Source organism: Petaurus breviceps, unplaced genomic scaffold, assembly GCF_028583685.1.
Source record: "Petaurus breviceps papuanus isolate PSGF00001 unplaced genomic scaffold, PetGlider_PUasm1.0 99, whole genome shotgun sequence".
Taxonomy (NCBI): Eukaryota; Metazoa; Chordata; class Mammalia; order Diprotodontia; family Petauridae; genus Petaurus; species Petaurus breviceps.
In genome coordinates, this window is record NW_027187465.1 from 6,882,719 (window position 1) to 6,889,202 (window position 6,484).

Sequence of the window (6,484 nt, forward strand, 5' to 3'; positions counted from 1 at the left end):
ACCTTCCTTCTCTTTGGCTCCCTAATGAAGTGTGTGACACACATGAAAAAAGATCGTCCCCTGTGAATGTGCGGCAAAGCTCTGTGCAATTCTCAAGGATGTAAGAGGAAGAATTGTTGATTTTGCCCTGACTGGGGTTTTGAAGGCTGGGTGTTTGATCTGGAAAAGCAAGGCCACTTGGCCTTGTTCCCTGACATGGTTTCAGCCCAGAATTGTACTGTCTAATGGCTTGTTTGTTTGCTTGTTTTGGCTTGTGGCCTCTGTTTCCTCATTGGATCAGGAAGAGGGTTGGATGAGGATGAGCTCTGGAATAGAGAAGGATCTTCTATTTAGAATGGATGCTAGAACTCAAAGAAACCATAGACCATTGAATGCTAGAGGTTGGAGAACCCTTAGAATAGGGGATGTCAGAGATGGGAGGGCCCTTAGAACAGGGGATGCCAGAGCTGGGAGGGCCCTGAGAACAGGGGATGTGAGAGATGGGAAGGCCCTTAGAACAGGGGATGTCAGAGATGGGAGGTCCCTTAGAATATGGAGTGCTAGAACTTAAAGAGGCCTTAAAAGAAAGCCAGACAGATGTGAAGACAGTTAAGAGAACAAGTAATCCAACTCCCTTCTTTTATCAGTAAGGTGGGCAAAGCTCAGTCAAGGCATGTGAGGTGCTCAAGGTAGCAAGGTATTGGAGTCAGATTGAATCAGCTCACAAGAGCAGATTGTTAAATTTTCAGTACAAGTGTTTACACACAAGAAATGGGCAAACCCTACAAATTAGAATCTGATACATTATTTTGTTGATTTCTAGATTTAGTGAAGCAATAGAGAAAATGGTAATAATGCAACTAAAATTGTATGTAGTGCCTGCAGAGAGCCAATTGTTAAACATTTAACAGCATCCTCCTGGTCTGCACAATCAGGTCTGCTGATTGTACAGCTTGTTCTTGTTTTTTGTTGGGTCATTTTAAGTTGTGTCTGAACCTCTGTGACCCTATCTGGGGTTTTCTTGGCAAAGATATTGAAGTGGTTTGCCATTTCCTTCTTCAGATCATTTTACAGTTGAGGAAATTGAAGCCAACCGGGCTAAGTGACTTGCCCAGGGTCACACATCTAAAAAGTGTCTGAGGTCAGATTTGAACTCAGGAAGATCAGTCTTCCTGATTGCAGACCCTGTTCCCTATGCACCATGGTGCCCTCTATCTGCCCCATTTGTAGTCTCTTAACTATACAACATTTCTTCTGCCCTAAATTATTTCCCTAAAGTTCTTTTCAGCTCTCTAAGAGTCCACAACATCTTCTTGGTCACCCGGTACCATGTTGTACTTTATACCTGGAAGCCTGAAATTATTTGCTAATGAAATAAAACACAGGTCCTGGAATATAGGCACTTAATAAATTGGTTAAATTAATGAGCACTATTAAGTATCACTATATTTAACATTATTATTTATTGGCTTTCTCTACAGTCACTGAAAGAACAATTAAATGCCTTCATCCTATTTCGCAAAGGGAGGTAGAGTTCAGCCTCTTCACACTCAATGAGACAGTGTTAAAGTGCATAAAGAGCAGTAGCTTTGCATTCTGAATATTCGAATTTAGATCCCAGTTCCAGTACTTTCTGCCTGCACAGTCTTGATCATGTCCTGCGGTTTCTCAGTGCCTTAGTTCTCCCTTCTCCCCATAAAATGAGGTCCCAGTAAAACATCTCTTAGACCCATTTTGCCCCCAATTTCTATGATGCTGAATGGGGTGGTAGGCTGCTGTAAGGTTGTGTACCATCACATCAAGCTCCTGCAGTAGTGGGTTGTACAGACATGGGTATACACACTCTTTGGCCTGCCTCATCAAGTCAACAAGCATTTATTAAATGCCTACTGTGTGCCAGATAGGTAGAAAGTACAGAGGAAAGAACACTGGGCCTGAAGTCAGGAAGATCTGAGTTCAAATCTGGCCTCAGATACCTAATAGCTATGTGACCCTGGGTCAGTCACTTAACCTTTATTTGCCTCAGTTTCTCATTTATAAAACGGGAACGCACTGGAGAAGGAAATGGCAAACTACTCCAGTATCTTTGCTAAGAAAAGCCCATGGACAAGAGTCCACAGAGTCACTTCAAGTCAGACATAACTGGGAGCAACAATATGTGTCAGGCATTGTGCTAAATACTGGAAATGCAAAGAAAAACAAAAACCAAAGTCTCTTCCTTCAAGGATCTCATGATCTAATGGGGCAGACACGATGCAAACAGCCCGGCAGAAGTAAGCTAACGACAGGATCAGTTGGAGATAATCACAAAGCACTCAGGGCTTCTTGTGGAAGGCGGGATTTAGCTGAGACTTGAAGGAAGCCAGGAAGTGTGATCAATAACATGCACGAATGAGGTAATTGGCTGACACAGCTGCTGTTCTCCGGCATCTTCGGTCAGTCTTCATCTATGTAGACTTTTTTCTGTTTGTTAGTTTTTAAGTCATGTCTGACTCTGCATGACCCCATTTGGAGTTTTCTTGGGAAAGATACTGGAGTGGTTTGCCATTTTCTTTTCCAGCTCCTTTTACAGAGGAGGAAACTGAGGCAGACAGGGTGAAGTGACCTGGTATCTGAGGCCAGATTTGAACTCTGGTCCTCCTGATTCCAGGCCTGGTGCTCTATTCACTGCACCACTTAGCTGCCTACTTGTAGATCTGCTTGGCATCTAATAGAATTCAACCTATAATTCTGACTTTATTAAAACCCAGTTATAGTATTATAAATTAAGAAGTAAACCTGCTTCCATGTAAGGGTCTACAAACTCTCCTAATAGATGAAAGCATTTTCTTCAGCCTAACTCAAGCCTTCTTATAGAGAAAACATCTGTTGGTTTAGTGAGCTCTCCTGGGAATGTTTTCCAGCTAGTAGATGTTGTTCAGACATTTCAATTGTGCCTGACTCTCTGTGCCCCTTGTGGGGTTTTCTAGGCAGAGATACTGGAGTGGTTTGCATCCTTCTCCAGCTCATTTTACAGATGAGGCAAGAAGAATGAAGTGACTTGCCCAGGGTCACACATCTAATAAGTGTCTGGAGTCAAATTTGAACTCAGGGAGAGGAAGTCTTCTTCACTCCAGAAACAACACTCTATGCACTATGGCGCCACCTAGCTGCCCTAGATATAGAAGAAATAAAAAGCTAGAGCAGTTTGTAGGATTACAATTTATACTAAACATAATGTAGTTAGTGTTGCATACATTTAGTAGTAAATGTTCTCTAAATGAACAGTACTGTAGGAATCACATTGCTGCTAAAGACTCCTCCAGTGACTGTCATGGATCTTGGTCCTTATACTGGTGTGGAACAGGTTGGTGGAAAAATGCAGCCTTATAAAGGTATAACAGATCATGATCCCCCTCTCCCTTGGTAGTATTCATGCTCTCTATACTCAACATTCTTCTGAAATACAACCATTTGTAACTCATCTCTTGTAATACTTGATAGCTTTCAATGAACCAGCCAGAATATTCATGAGCATATGTTCACCTTTTAGTAGCATAAGGATGATACTTACCACTTAAGTGTTCATTCAGAAAGCATTTGCTGCTAAATATTGGGGATATATAGGATAATTCAGCCCCTCCTCTAACCCTGAGGTCCTTTACATCTCTGAGATTCTCTGATTCTCCAATTTGTGGTCAGCTATGGCTCTCTAGGCCAGTGGTATAAAACTCCAACAGAAACAGGTGTAAGATGGGGCACTGATCTGTACAAAATGGTACCTACAGGTTGCAATATTGACCTATTTTTAAAATGTATTGCTATCTCTGTTTTATCACATGTTTATTTATTTTGTTCACTCTTTCCCAATTCCATTTTAATCTGGTTCAGAGGCACTCTGGGGAGTGTTGCATGGGCAGCCCAAACCCTATCTGACACCTCTGCTTCAGGGTCTCTTTTATACTTATGCCCAACAAGTTTTGTTGAAAAATATTTGCTCATCTACAGTTATCATTGCTGCATCATTACACATTCTAAAATGTCCTAGTCATTTATCTCAATTCAGTCAAAGGCATTTAAACATGATTGCAGTTGTGGGTGGAATATTCGTGAGCCACTTATTCTGGTCTGAGTTATCATACCAGATGTTTTTCTAGCACATCAACAAGGTTTCCCTCCCAGGGGCTGGAGATCGGAATGCCAAAAATAAGAAGAGAATTGTTGCAACTACTTCCAATAATAATAACACACATTCATCTAATGATTTAAGGTCCACTGAGTATTTTCCTCACAACAATTAATCCTATGAAGGGGTAATACTGCACAAGAATCATCTCCCCCATTTTACAGATGACAAACATGAGGCTTCCTGAGCCAAGGGACTCATTGATGCTTATACGATGAACGTCAGATATGGGATTTGAACTCAGGCATAGTGTCATAGCTATAGAGCCAGAAGGATCTTTAGCAATATCCAGTCCAAACTCCTTATTTTATAGATAAGGAAACTGAGGTCCAAGAGCTGAAATGACATCTCCAATGTCAGACAGATAGTAAGGTCAAGAAGTGAGATATGAATGTAGGTCTTTCTGATTCTAGATTAACATTCTATCCATTGCACCATACTGCCTCTTAGAGATCTATGGAAGCCACATCAGAGCATTCTATCTACAAGGTGTAATGACAAGCAAACAAGTACTTAGTACCTTGTTTCAGTTGAGGCTTGCCTGGGATTATATCAAGTCTTTGTTAAGAAACAGACCTTGTGAAACCCACAGTGGGAGGAACTTGCCAAAGACAGGAACAGGAAGGATGTAAGAGGTGGGTGGAACAGGGAGGAACTAATGACCAGATGAAAAGCTGAGCACAAGCTGGGAGAGAGCAGAACTGAGAAGGAACACTTGTGGTGGCAGAGGTGAGAAGGAGAAAACTTGTGGTATCCTGGCATTCTGTTTGTCTGCTCTGTCTCTGTTGATTTGTGTTTGTACTACTTTGTACAGAAGCCCTGGGACCTTACTGGAAGCCCTGAAAGAAGATTTTCTGGTTGTCTGTTTACAGAAGTCCTGGAGGAGGGTTTCTAAGGTCCTGGGACTATACTGACAATTTGTGTTGAGTTTGCAGACCTTGTTTATGGGTCTGAGTTGATTTCACAGGCAGATAGTGAATTGATGATGGTGCCGGCAATGTGCATGAATGTTGTTTTGGCTCTGTTGACTTTTGTCTTTCCAGGAACAGAAACTGCAAAGGACTTGAGGTGGACTGGATACTATGAACTTCAATATGGAACTGGATGATGAGCTAAGAGCTGCCTACCTTTGAATCCAGGTGATAGTTGGATAGATTCAGGCAAGAGCTGGACCCATGGAAGAGGAATCATGGAATTTGGGAGCCAACCTCGAGTCAAGATGAAAAGACCTCTCCTTGGGTACTTAGTGCTGACTGAGAAGATCATGATTTACTGTGGCCTAGGGGTGGAAGAATTTTGTACTTTGTACCTTGTACCTCTTAAGGATGATTGAGTTAAGGATGATTGGAAACTAATCTCCAATCAAGAAGAAAGAAGACTTTTTCACTGAGAGATTAAGACAATGTGACCTAGGGGTGGAGAACTTTGACCTTTGTACTTGAGTTAAGGACTTACTGAATGATATCTTTTGTTTAAAACTATGTGGCCACTTTGGTGAAAACTATGTGGCCGCTTTAGTGATAAGTTGTTATGTTATAACATTGTGAATGCTATATTTTGGTTTCTGGGAATGTTTTGCTTTAGTTTACTGCTGAATAAAGAAAGAGATCAGAATCTTAACGCTGTTCACAGCAACAGTCCTCTGGAAATATGCTCATGCTTGGCTTTACACAAGGCTACAGTGCTCCTTCATCCAAAGGGCTCTTTTTCCTTTTTTGAAAGTTGAGGAATGTGAGCATGAATGTGTTGGCTTGTGAGAGTATATTATGAAAATTTCAGTGAGAGTATTTACACCTGAAAAATCAGCAAACATTACAAATCAGGGCTTGATATTATTTTATTGATTGTCATTGTAAAGAAACTGATGGAAAAATGATAACAGTATAGATTAAACTTAAGAGTGTGTTATGCACATTTTTTTGAGGGCTAGTTGTTAAATATTTATAAGCACACCAATGAATGTAAGGGAGAAATGTCCCAGACATTTCCCTCTGTACATGTTCGTAATGACTCTGCTGAAGTCTAGAAAGAAGCTGAGAGGATGGTGGACTTTAGGGTTTGCCCCACCTTCTGTAAGTGACTTAGATGACTGGAGGATTGCATCCCAGCTGTCTTGGAGTGAGTGATACTGACTTCTCAGTTTCAGATCACTTAGTGCCTGACAAGGGATTGATCTAAAACCATCTGGCAGGATAAGGACAAGAGCCTTGTCCAGGCTTTCTGCTCCCACACTTCTGTGGCCTGCTTTGAGAGGCTCTCAGAGTACAAACAAACTGTAAATCAACATGGCCCTTCTTGGGTGCTTGCCTCTGGGGAAAGTGGCCAGTTAGAAAAAGAGAG

The 6,484-nt window shown here is 41.5% G+C and overlaps 1 long non-coding RNA gene across 1 annotated transcript; it reads left to right on the top strand.

Moving 5' to 3' along the window:
• Positions 1-4,791: 4,791 nt before the first annotated feature.
• On the top strand, positions 4,792-5,764 carry LOC138156269 (uncharacterized). Its single transcript, XR_011167111.1, has 2 exons — positions 4,792-4,873; positions 5,188-5,764. It is a non-coding gene; the product is annotated as an uncharacterized lncRNA (long non-coding RNA).
• Positions 5,765-6,484: the final 720 nt, after the last annotated feature.